Here is a 13,920-nt window from a genome sequence, read left to right as displayed (position 1 = left end):
GAACAGATATGCCCAGCTCACCGAATCAAAGGCTCGGTCCATGTCCGCCAGGAGGAGTGCCGCTTGTTCACTTCTAGCGCCCATGGCATCCACCGCTGCCTGCGCTCGTCGAATATTGTGCCGGGTGGCCCTGCGAGGCATGAAACCAGCCTGGTCGGGGTGGACCAGGCCAGCAATGTGAGGTAAGAGACGGTTTGCCAACGCCTTAGCCAGGACCTTTGCCTCTATGTTAAGAAGGGAAATCGGCCTGTAAGAGTCATGCCTGTCCGGCGCCCTGCCCGGCTTCAGAAATACCACTATTTCAGCATGACGCCAATCTGGTGGCAGCTCCCCCTGGGCCCGTGCCGCCTCCAGGGCGCGGCGGTAGTGGGCCCCCAACTGGACGTGAAACTTTTTGTAGAACTCGCTTGGGTAGCCACTCGGGCCTGGCGCCTTACCGGTATTTAGTTGACCTAGGGCTTCTCCGAGCTCCTCAGCCGTAAGTGGGGCGTCCAATGCGGTCCTGGTCTCATCAGGGACGGCCTGTGGCAGCAGGTCGTCAAGATATGCTGATATCCCGCCCGCCTCCAAGTGATCCCGGGGAGCGTACAGTGCCTCGTAATAACGGGCAAAGCTAGTCGCCAGCACATCCGGGTCGGTTACAACCGAGCCGTCATCTGCCGTCAGACCCGGCAACACCAGGGGCTGGAAGGTCGCCTGGCACAGCCTATGCAACATAGTACAGGACTTGTCGCCCCATTGATAGACCCTGCTACGCGTGGCGAGCCACGCCTGTCGGGCTTCCTCGTAAAGGACGGAGGCGTACAACTGTTGGGCCTGCAAGAGCTGCCTCACTATGCCTTCATCACCCCCGAGCCGGCCCCGCTGCTCCAGCCCCTCCACACGGGCCGCGGCGGTCGCAATGGCCTCTCGATGTTTCCGCCGAGCAGCCACGCACCAAGCAATGTCAATGCCCCGTATCGTGGGTTTCAGCGCCTCCCACACCACCATTGCATCCACATCCCCAACTAAATTCTCGCGCCAGAAATGATCAATCGCCTCACGCAGGTGATGCACATACTCAGGCCGCTGCAGCTGCCAAGATGACATCCGCCACCGAAACGGCTGTCTCGCGGCGGGGAGGGTCACGGTGGCCAGAACAGGGGAATGATCCGATAGGCCTCTGGGGAGGATCACCGCATCTCTGACTCGGCTCAGACAGGCACCCGGCACAAACAAATAGTCTAGTCTCGAAAAGGACCCATGCACCGCCGACACATACGTGAATTCACGCACAGCAGGATGAAAGTGTCGCCACACATCGACCCAGCCCAGGCCACTCGCAGTCGCACATAATTTGGTGGGAGCAGCAGCAGGGGGGGGATCCAACACAACAGGCACCCGCCTCAGACGATCCAGGCCCACATCCATAACCTCGTTCCAATCGCCTCCCACTATGGTCAGGGCCTCCGGAATCTCATCCCAAAGCGCGAACAGCCGCTCAGACAAGGCCCACTGTAAAGGGGGGGGGGCGTACACGCTACCAAAAACCACCTGTTCGGTGCCCAACTGACCTCTAATGAAAATGTACCGGCCCTGGGGATCAATCCATTGCTTTTCATGCACATAGGCCACCCTGCGGTGAACCAAGATGGCCACCCCCCGCGAGCCCCTCGTGAAGCCCGCATGGTACACCTGCTGAAATCCGAACCTCTGGAGGCTAAGGGCCTTGGAGCCCAGCATATGGGTCTCCTGAAGCAGCAGCACATCCACCATCTCTCTTTTCCCCCAACGCAGCACCGCCCCCCGCTTGATTTTGTCCAGGATACCCCTCACATTCCACGTCACAACACGCAGGGTCTGTTGAGGAGGCATATTCGCAGTATCAGCCATGATCAAGACAGTGTCCATTATCCAGCCCTCCGTCCCACCCTGGCGCACCCCCTGAAGTAACAAAATCAAGATCTATAGACACGTGTGGTCCCACCCTCCCAACCCAAACGCTCAGTACCCCAACACCTCCCAGGCCCCCCCTAACCCAAACCTCCCCAAACTCCAACAACCAGGCAACCCCCCCCAGCACCCCACACCCCCCACCCCAATACCTCAGAAAACAGTGAAGTATCTGTCGCGGCATGGAGAGACCCGGGTCCAGAACAGAGAACCCAGGGCCCACCATACCAATGGATCCCAACACCCCCATCAGCACACACTCACCCACCCCCCACCAACACCCACTACTCGTGAGGGTCTAAGGCCCATAGAAGCCGCCACCCAAGCCCCGCAGTGGCTCATCCCAGAGCCTCAGAGTGTCTCAGGAGCATATAAACGTGCACAAATAATGTCACATGGAACAGTCTCACCAGCCGATCCGGTCCGGCATAGGGCAACACCAACGTCCAGACCCCGCCGGGATTCAGCTGCCAGCATCCGAGTGTTCAGAGTCAGGAGCGCCGTTAGTCTGCGTCGCACTAGCGGAGGCTGAGCGTTTCTTGGATCTGGACCTCCGATGTCGTCCCCTCCGGCTAGTACGGTCCGTCCGCTCCGGCGATGATCTCTGGGACCCGCCAGGGTCCAGCCCCGGCTGGGCATGTGGCCGAAGTCGCACCGTCTCGTCGGTCCAACGAAATACCTCCTCAGGTGTATCGAAGAAGTGCGTTCGGGACTGATGTACCACCCGCAATCGGGCCGGGTACAGGAGAGAGTATTGGAGCTTCAGGCCTCGCAATTTAGCCTTAGCGGCCACAAAGGATTGTCGCTGCTGCTGAACCATTTTCGTGTAGTCTGGGAAGATCATTATGGCGTGATTTTCATAAGTAAGCGAGCCCTTGTTCCTCGCCTCCCGCAGTATGGCATCGCGGTCATGATAGTTCAGCAGCCGAGCAATGACCGGCCGCGGACGCTCCCCCTCAGGCGGCCGTTGAGTCAGGGCCCTGTGTGCCCGTTCAATCACAAAGCATGCCGACAGCGTCCCCTCAGGGACCCAGCCCTCCAGCCAGTGGGTCAGGAACCGCTCCATGCCATCTTTCTCGCACCTCTCCGGAAAGCCAATAAAGCGGAGGTTATTTCTCCGCGCACGCCCTTCGGCATCCTCCACCCGGGCCGCAAGCGTCTTCTGGACACACTCCACCTCTGCCATTCTTTTCTTAAGGGCGCCGATGTCCGTTTCAGTCACCGAGATTCGTGATTCAGTCTCGGTAATCCGCGCCACTGCATTTCGGAGGTCCTGGCGAAGCAGCGTAACGTCCGCTCCCACAGCCCCAATTTTTGCATCAAGCATGTCCCGGGATTGTGTAATGGCCGCCAGGATTGCAGCGTTGTCCGGCCCTGAACCGCCACCGCCGCCGGACGCCCCGGCGCCACCACTGGGCCCGGCAAATTTGTCCATGGGGCCCTGCTTAGGCGGGCCCCCGCCACCACCCCTGGTCATGGCCGCTCACTGACCCAGCGGAGCGTCACACCGGACGGGGCAGGCAGGGTCAGGAGGTCCTGGGCAGCGTGTCCACACCAACAGGCACAGGGAGCTCCCGGTCCCACGTCCGGGCGTCGGGTTCAGTGTCCGTATAGAAAGTCCAATGTGATTCCGGTGCCACGACACTCAAGGCCCCCGGCTGCACACGCCTGGACGGGCCCCCACAGCACTGTGTCCCTCGCAGGTACCGGCGTGACAAAGCTCGAGGTCTCGGCTCCACAGGACCGGACAGGCCCCCACTACGCCGTGTCACCCACCAAAGTGCTCAGAACCAGAGGGGGCAGGGGGGGGGGCACCTCCGTACTCCCCCAGTAGTCCAGTGTTGCCAGGCTCGGCCAGGGTCCGTGCCGCCGACGCCACACAGCCGCGGGCCCACAGCCGCCCCTCAGTGGTCCCAAAATCAAGGTCCCCGGCCTCCAACCAGCCGCTAGGCCGCAGATCGCCGCCGGCGCCCCAGGGTCCCAGAGGGGACGGAGCCACCAGATCCAGGCACCGGAGAAGACAGGGCACACCTCCGGACCGACGGTGTACACCAGGCTTCACCCACGGGCCCGGGGTCCAAGTGTTTCAGGGCCGTCCGGGGTCCGCACCGCTGACGTCACCCCCGGCGGCACTCCGGCAGATGTCACTCGGCGTCCCCAAAATCGAGGTCCGCGGCTCACGGCCAGGCGCCGGGCCGCAAACTGCTGTCAGCGCCTCAGGGTCCCTGTGGAGACTAAGCTGCAGGACCACGGCACCGGAGAAAGCAGTGCACACTCCTGGAACGATGGCAAGAGCAATGAATCTCCTGCGGGCTCGGGGGCCAGGATAAATGATGAAGGTGAGTTCGGGCCGGCGGGAGCTCTGCTAAGCTGCGACCGCCATCCTCGCCCGTCAAGCCACGCCCCCCACCTCTCCTCTTAAACATCTGGAGGAGTTCAATCTCCCCTTTGAGCCCCCACCTGATCCTACGTACTTAATCAGTACACTTTTCAGAGGACACTGGAGTGTAAACTTACTCCATTTACTGCGTTTTCATCAACCTCTATTTGGTCTATGCTGCTTGCTAACATGCATTTTCTCTCTAAAAAAATATTTAAGACAACAATTAAGACCCAGTATGCAAGGAAACCGTCATACTGAATGAGAATCACCCACTTGATGTAGAAGGGAAGTTATCCTAAAGAACACAGTATTTTCTAGAGGATGCTTAAGTGCACAATGTCTACAAAAACATAACTGTAATAAACAAGTTCACGCCTTGTTTCACCAGCCCTAGAGGTCTATCGCACAAAAGAGCAGAGCTCTGCACTTTATGGTGCAGAGATCTGGCGCTACACAGACGTGCAACCATTATCCATAACTGAAAATAAATTAGCAAGAAAGCTAGTCTCTGTTCCCAATAGCATCCCTTTAATTCCTAAAGGTAGGTGTGATGGGGTGGAGAAAAAAGGAAGTGGATACATGGAGAGAAAAGAAAATCTAATCCCACCTCTGCTCTAACCCAGTTAAAAAAAACAACCTTAACAGTAGTGGTCACTAAGTTTAAGAGGTGCTGTGCTGACAACCATAGACATGCAAGACCGAAAAGGAAACACACACACACACACACACAGCTCCTTCAATATCAGACCTCTATTTGACATTTCAAACACCTGCGCCTAGCCAGTCCACAGTGTACCCATTACTACTCACACTGCCATAGCCCAGATAGTCTGCTATTGTATATAGCAGAGTATGCTGTAGTTGGAATGGAGTCAGGACAGTTATCAAGAGGTGCAGAGTTGCAGTTTGATATCCATGTCAGTTGGCAGAGTTGTGACAGTTACTGCTGCTGTTGGTAAGCAATGATGTTGTGCCTCGTGGGTGAGGTTGCATGTTCTTAAGATAAGGTGTGTCACGGATGAAACATGTGTATCCATACGAAACAGCTGTTTAAGTTCGTATACATTATTCAATAAGGCAAAGCCTTTACTACTAAGGCAAGCACTGTCATGAAATGAAGTGATTTGCGCGCTCAGGTTGCATTACTAACAATGGTTCCAGTATAATAATGTACACCCTGAACCAACACATACCAATTTAAGGCTATTTATAGTGCTGCTACACTGTATCCTATTTACATGCAAACAAATACATAACCATGCAATTAAGGTAAGCGATTGTTGGTTTCAAAACATAATACACACAAAAAATCTGCAAGAAAATGTTGTTTTTGTTTTTTTAACTGGGGTGCAGCTTTAAAAGCGATTTCTCCAAGGCACCATTTAGTAAAATGGGTTTAATATACGCAAATAACTCAAACGAAGATTAATAATCGAGAATCACTGTAAAACCATGGGCAACATTACCAGTAACATAAAAATAAACATATTAACACCTAAAACCTTAAGGAAAGTCTCAAAAGGGCACCTCCATGTACGTGATGGCATTCGTGCAGATTTACGACTTACGACTATCAGGATTTCACAAGAGTTTATAGAAGTAGGCCTGTGAACCGTACTCATAGCAAAAGTGTAAAAATTAATTTTTTTATTAGCAAATATACTCAATATTAGCACGCCCCTCCCCCCCACCCCAAACAATACATTCCATCAACCCCCCCTGGATGTTATTTTTTATAGATGTCTGCGACAGGAGTATATTTCCAACCTCTCCCAGCGTAAGGTTAGATTGGAGAGGAGTTGGTGATTTAATGCATTGGTGTGTGTGGGTGCAGACTGGTTTCCAGGCTGTATGCATTTAGATTTGCATAAAGGAGTAACTAACACACAGGGCATTGGTAAAATCCAACCTCTCATATAATGTGCCCCAACATAATCCAAGGGATTATTAGAATTCCACAATGACGAAAACGCGGCTTACCCCTACGGTAAGCAGATCATTTATAAAATGTTTACACATCTGCCGATAATTCAGACATGCTTGTCCAAATGGACTATACATTTACCATTAAGCAGGTTGTATGCAAAAAAGGGAGTGATTGAACTGTAACCCGAGATTTTAATTTTACAATTAGATGCCGTATAGAATTTAAAATTTGATACAGAGTAGTATCAAGAAGGAATGGCCACATTCAAGTAAGCTGAAAAGGGTAGGACCGGCAAGTGAGAACCTCGGGCTGGCAGTTAGAAGCGGGATCGCGGGATAGACAGCCTCACATACCTGTGATATGTATCGGTGGTATGAACAAAACGATGGTGCTTTTGTTTCTGGTTGTCAATGAGGGTGGACCAAGCGTGTTTGATCGTAAGGAGGATACAGGTGTAGGGTTAGGAATGCTGCCCAATCTGAGGGGAACATGGAGTATTGGAGAGGCGAGGGCAAGAGCTCCTTACTGAGGAATCTTAATTTAGACAGTGAGCGGTGAGGAAAAAAGCATAGCGGGACGACGGGTCCCAGTCTCTAGACGTCCAGCGTGGGATCAAAGATCCTGGGGGTAAAGGCGGGACGTAAATAACCGTGATTACGGAGTGGTGGGGGCGGGGAATGGGAGTGCAGCGCTGGTGATTTACCTGAAAGAAAACAGGCATCTGCGGTGGATCAAGAATTCCATATTGGCTCAAAATTGGCCAGTACTGGGGGAAAAAAACCAGCGGCGTGTAAGAAGCATTGGGCAAGTATTATTAAAACAGAGCGGGTCGGGGAAGGAGGTCGGAGAACGGTTACCTGAATGAATCGTAGGCCATCAGAGGAGTCGGTCTGGGGGCCAGGCTGAATGTGCGGCTGGGTGGGGTGACTGCGCGGTTACTAAGGATAACAGGAAGTGACTAGTCATGTGATCGATGATGCGCCCGTGGCAGGCCATCCAGAGCGTGTGTTGGGGGTGGGCCTGCAGAGAGGCTGGGATGTCAGTGTGATCACCATAAAAACTTTATCGGTCGATGTCAAGAGAACAAAATTGTTAGTAACGTGTGCAACAAGCTGAAGACACGCCGACCTCCGAGTCTGCCTGCTGCCGAGACTGACCCGCTGCGCATGTAGAGGGACACGCGGAATGAGCCCGGTGAGTGAGAGGGGGGAGGGGCAGAAAGGGAGGGGCAGAGAGGGAGGGGATGTGGGTGTGTGTGATTGCATGCGTGTGTGCCTGTGTGTGTGTCTGTGCGCGCGCGTCTGTGTGTGTGTGAACAGCGTGCTGCGCGTGGCCATCTCTTGTCTCACTGTAAGCAGTGAAACTGAATGCTGGTTTGCCTGCGGGACAGGAGATGTGCTCGCCCGCGTGCCTGTACGTGCGCGTCCAAAGACAAGAACCGCCGCGCGTGCCCCGGTCTGTCTCCCTTGAGAGGCATCTCGGTGACAATAGGTCTCGAGGGCGAGACCTCCTCGAGACTTAAAAAGTCCTACAGGTGCAAAACTGTGCTAAAACTCTCTTTAAAGTGGCAAAAGAGCTATCCGGCATGGAGAACAGGACAACTTCTCGTGCCTCCACCCACAGTCAATGTGAAAAACTTGCTCTCTATTTCATTGGCAACGTTGAAAATATACACTCTGTGCTGCGAAGCAAAAACCCACTGAATACCTTGTAAGAGGTAGTGGACTCACCCAATGTTAGACGGGACCCCGCTGCAACCGATCTTATAGGTAGTATCAGATCTCCTTTAAAACTGGAAACTTGGGCCCCCCTGGACTTTACTTCCTTCAATCATTTCCTTCTCAATATCAAATCTGGTTCTCCTTGACAACCCACCCCCACGAGTTGAGGCAGCTCGACACCTCCATACGATCGATGATAATGGAACTTTTAAATGCCTCCTTACAGGAGGGCCTAGTCCTGCACAGATGGAAACATGCCATGGTCTTCCCTCTCCTAAATAAAGCCAATCCCACCCTGCAATTCCGTCCAAAGTACACCCTATGCCGTTGCTCCCCACTTTCTCTAACATTTTGGAGAAACGCATCAGTGGTCAGTTGACCTCCTTTGTTGACTCCCAGAACTTTCTTCACAACTCTCAGTCGGGTTTCAGAGCTGGTTTCTCTACTGAATCCACTCTTTTGGGGGTGACAGAACTGCTAAGGCACCGTTTGGATGAAAGTGAAACTGTGGCCCTCATCTTATTAGACCTCAGCGCCCCTTTCGACACAGTCTCCATCATATCCTTGGGAGAGCCCTACAGTCACTGGGCTTGGATGGAATGGCCTTGAAATGGTTTTGTTCCTTTCTCGAGGACCGGATCTTGCAGGTTTACTCAGCGACGGCCTGTTCCAACTCTCATGCCTCCCCATACGGAGTCCCACAGGGCTTGGTGCTGTCTAATGATAAATGTATACACCTCTTAGTGGAGGTTGTTGAAAATACAGGACTGTCCCTTTTCTCCTACGCTGATGACATTCAGATTATTTTTTAACTCTCTTCGTCACAAGGACAAGAGCACACAGACCTTAAGTTAAGATTGAGCAAAGTTGCTCTCTGGATGCAAAGCAATCTGCTCAAATTAAATGGTGACAAGACCGAAGTTATGATCCTAGGCAAAAGAAATGATCTTTGGGGACCACAACACTGGCCCCCTGAATTCAGAGCTCTGCCCATGCCAGGGAACAAGGTTCGGAACCTGGGTTTCATTGTAGATGAACATCTGTTGATACAAGTAGCCAAGGTATCATTCGCCTGTTTTGCAGTCCTGAAATGGCTACGGAAGATTTTATGGTTGATTCCTCTTCCAGCACAGAGAACTGTGATTCCATGCCTGGGTTACTTCAAGACTGGATTACGGAAATGTCCTATATCTGGGATCCGATAAATTGATCATCCAGAGGCTACAGCTGGTGCAAAATGCAGCAGCAAGACTTCTTTTTCGTCTGCCAAAGCCCTCCTCTGTCTCTGAGATTTTACGAGACTTGCACTGGCTGACTGTTGAATCGGGTGAAATTTAGGGCTCCGGGTGAAATTTAGGGCTCTGTGCTATATGTTAAGAATCAAAACAGGCTCCGCCCCTAAATACCTTTGGGATTTGGTCCAGCGTTTCCATGCCTCTCGCCCCCTGCGCTCTGCCCAACATATCCAGTTTGTTGTTCCAAAAATCAGAATTGCCCGAATGAGAGGCTCGTCTTTCTCATACCTGGGAACGACTTTATGGAACTCTTTATCCACCTCCTTGCGAGACAAGACCTCTTTGTGCCTTCCGCAAGGGTTTTTAAAGCCTGGCTGTTTTAACTTTAGCCTTTCCACATATTTACTTTATTTCTTTCCTCTCCTACCCTGCTCAGCGCCGGGAAACCCCTTGGGGTAGCTGCGCGCCCTACAAATTTTTAATAATAATAATCCATCACTCATTAAGTATCTTTGTAAACAATACTATATGAGCCACTACTGCAGAGTTCACAAACAGCCCCACAGAAGGTGCAAGGTATGGGTGGCCTACTTCAACTGACTGTTGACAGTAGCCTGTTTGCAATAGGATAAACGGTACAGGAACAAGTGTTAGCTGCCACTATCCTTCCTTGGCCTGCAAGAGGATTGAGACAGGTGACAGCTGCCCAAGTGCCCGGTTTACATGTGCAAATAGAGCAATAAGTCAGTGGTCAGATGTCACAGGCCGCCTCCATCCTACAAAAACATAAATGAGGCTGAAGGACAAAGGACACCTCACAGCTGACCACCACCCTCTTTGCAATAGTAAACAAGGTGCAGGGGCAGATGCAAACTTCCCAGTTCCTTTCCGGCTAGCACTATTTTGCCACCAGAATACCTGGACAGGGTCCTTACAGTGGTATCACCTCATCTTCATTCCTCCAAAGGTGGCTGAAAAGGCGGGAAAAGTTGACCTGGAACACTTTATAATAACCAATAATGCATCTGGGAATTTAGCAGCTGCTGGACCAATACGATACCTGCATCTCTTTGATGAACTCCACTAAAACAAACTAAACTTGAAGGGATGAATATTGGGCTTAATCATGGCTAACAATAACAAACTCACATAATAAGTTACTACTACATCTAAAATTATAATTAGTCTTTGTTAGAAATGGGATTTCTGGTTGGCTAAGGCTTGCGCCAAAGTCAGGCAGAAACCACCATTCTACGTCAGAGCAATGAAGTCACCCGCCAAGATAACCCCTTCACCCCCTTGGTAGCTTGGCACGAGCAGTCAGGCCTATCTCGGAGGCAAGGTGTAAAGCGTTTGCGTGTGCAACCAGCAACAACACCCAAGGCCCACCACAAAAGAAACTCCACACAAGGTTATATATAAAAATAGCCTTTGTATGGTACAAAACACATTAGATAATAAATACCCACTTTACAATGTGCCATAGGCACGGGCAGAATTTACAGGGGATTAGGTACATGGGACAGGCCACGGGCGTCACTGTCAGGAATAAACACTTTTAGAACTAACACTTGGTAGAATTAGCACTTTGTAGGGATAACCCTTAGCATATAGAAAAATTGTAGGGCCAAATAGAAAATAGAGCACACAATCAGTAATCACTGGTAACAGGTAAGTACCACCTACGCAACCCTAACCACCTTAGGAAAATATTACGCAGGGAAACAGGACCTCACTAGCAACACATGTACTAGGAAGAACAACCACCTAAGCATCACATCCATTTAGGGGTATGGGCATAAAAAACATTACACATGATGCATCACAATACATTCAGAGGTGCAGGAAAAACATGATGCATAAAACACATAGGCCACAACCTGTGACTGTCCCCAGGCCAACTGACTTCTCTGGGGCTAGGACGCCCTGTGTCCGCAATGTCAGGGGGCATAAACGGAGCAGCTGCCCACTAACTGATGGGCAGCTGGAGCAACAATGGGGCCAACGTTGGAGCCTCATGGCCCAAAACAATACCCAGTGGGGGGGGGGGATCGGCCCGCTGCCTGCTGGGGCCGCTCTACCACCCAAAAATGCCCCCAAATCGTTGGAGTCTCTCTCGGGGGACTAGAGGTAAAATTATGCCACGGAGCCTCTCAGGGCTCTTTACAATATGCCCCCTTGAGCCTCTCGGGCTCGAAGAACACAACTGCCCCAGTGATGCTGGAGCCTCGTGGACTTGAATTTATCAAATGCCCTGGCTTTGGAGTTGCCTGCTCTCTCGCAGGGCAACTCTGGAAATGGCCACCGGGGGAGGTAGGCACGGGCCCCTCTGGACTCTTGTACAATATCTAGGCCTTTCGTTGGAGTCCCGCTCTGGGGACTCGGGAGGAGAATCCACCTTTCCTCCACAGATGCACAATCCCATCCCACTCACCGGAACCTGCAGGCAGAGGCGTCCTTCCCTTCTGCTCCGGGTTTCCTCACAGGCGGCGGGGTGATCCGGCGGCGTCTCCCTCTTTCACCCGGCAGGCAGAGAAACTTTCTCTTGTGGTGCGGGGCTCTCTCTCCTGGGCTGCGCTGTGATTATGCGGCCCGCGCAGCTTCTGGGTCGCTCTTAAGCCCCGCCCACGTCACCAGAGGCTGCCTGACTTCCTTGCGAGCCGGGCTGTGGCGGTGATCTTCAGGGTGCAGAAACCTGGGGTAGGCTCCCTCGATAGCCAAAAGGAACAGCGGGGTGAGCACCCGCTTAAATAAATCATAAAACGGGGTGGGCACCCATATTTAATTACAAAAGTGAAACGAAGGGCAAATTATGCGGCAGGCAGTGCGGGGTGGGCACCCGTGCCGCAAGTTAGCAAAAGGGGGATCCCCACGCAGGGGAATCCCTAGAGGACGGCAAGGGCAGCTCAGGGCTGCTGGTTAAAACCACAGCGCTCTCCTGGGGGGGGGGGAAGATTCAGCGCTCCCCAGGCGCTGCGAGGCCCACAGTCCCAGGAAAGTCCTTTGGAAAGGTAGGAAGGGGGGGAAAGGCTGGCCCCAGGATCTAGCACACACGGCTCTCCTGGTAGGGAGGCGGTCCCTAGTGGCTGTATCCTCCTGGTGCCCAGCAGCAGCAGGCCCCCCTCTTCAGGTCAGGAACAGGTAGAGAACACCATTCATGGGGACAGATGCAACTGGTTTTGGAGCACTTTGTTGTGCTCACCCACCCTTTCCATTCACTGGCCAGGCTAAGGACATTAGACGCACCACAGGGGGCGGAGCCAGCATTGTGTGGTTAAAGCCCAGCCCTATTCAGGTCCCAGGTGCACTCCTCCCCAGCCATCAACATGCAGATCTCCCATTCACCAACGGGGCAGACCCATCCGGACTCCTGTAGCCTGGCAAACCAGCCAGCTCCAGCCAATCACAAGCCAGCGCATTCACTGCACAGGCACACCAACTTCTAGAAGTGGAACTTCCACACTAGACACAATCATGCCGCACACATCATCGCGCAGCATTTAATCACACGTGTCCGCACATAACAAACTCAAGCTTGCTCTCCCCACGCATCAGGAACTAACATGGACACATACATTCCCCATGCATTCCTACGAGAGGGCAGGCCAACCTCACTACATGCACGCGCTTTACCCTGGGACACAGTGGTAAAGTGCGCAGAAACCAAAAATCACTACCACCAATTCACCTTAATAAGCAAAAAGTTCAGGGGTGAACCTGCCAGAAGGGCCAAGTCCAACAGTCTTCCTCACAATCTTACGATTCCAGGGAACAAGACGTAATTCGGTTTCCTGCACCAAGCTGTAAACTGCCTGGAAAGTGCACATATCGAAATGACTGTGTATGCTCATCATGGTAATAGCTCTAACTCGTTAAACATGTGGTTGTTTCTATATTAAAGCACCATGGCACATTCCCTCTACTGCTTTTTGTAGTTTTCTGATCTGCAGTTTCCATTAGCTCAAAAAGTTTACACACCAATGAAAAGGGTGGTCATCCTGTGCCAGTAGTGACCCAAGATCAGCAGCAGGCTGTTGTCCTTAATTGCCTCCAATGATACTTCAGCCAATTCTGGGTATCAGCAGGGGGGGGGGGTCTTCACTCATATTGGGCTTCCTTTGTTTCATTCAGTATATGTAAGACCTAGTGCCTTACACTGTATGTTTAGAGTATCTTTCCATGTAGTTACACGCATGCCAGAGCGCGCATAAAATAGTAATCATTTGCATGTATTAAGACGGGACCTAGCACAATATTAGTCTGCAAAAATGTCTTCCAATTTAATTTTCATTTTTTGATCCAGGCTGGATCAAAGAATGAAAATTAAAACAGAAGAAATGTTTGCAGACTAATATTGTGCAAGGTCCCGTCTTAATACATACTAATGATGACTACTGTATGTGTGCTCGGGCATGCAGGTAATGGTTAGGTAGGTCCCCCAGTGGTCAAAATTTTGAGGCGTAGACAATTCCTCCTCCCTTGAGCACCATAATTAGACATTTCTGAACAGAATAATATTTGCAATAGTGAGTGTCAACACCACACGAGCCATATCATCCGAAACAGTATTGATCTTTCCATCTATTACCACCTTGTAGCATTTACTGTGGGGCGTTGCTCACCCATTGTGAGGAAGAGGACTGGCGTGAACCTTACCTGAGGCCGCCGAAGGCGGATCACCTTCCTCCTTATATCACTCCGTCTCCTCTTCTATATTTACAG

This window comes from Lissotriton vulgaris, chromosome 1_2 (assembly GCF_964263255.1).
Source record: "Lissotriton vulgaris chromosome 1_2, aLisVul1.2, whole genome shotgun sequence".
Taxonomy (NCBI): domain Eukaryota; kingdom Metazoa; phylum Chordata; class Amphibia; order Caudata; family Salamandridae; genus Lissotriton; species Lissotriton vulgaris.
Note: the sequence above shows the minus strand (reverse complement) of the source record.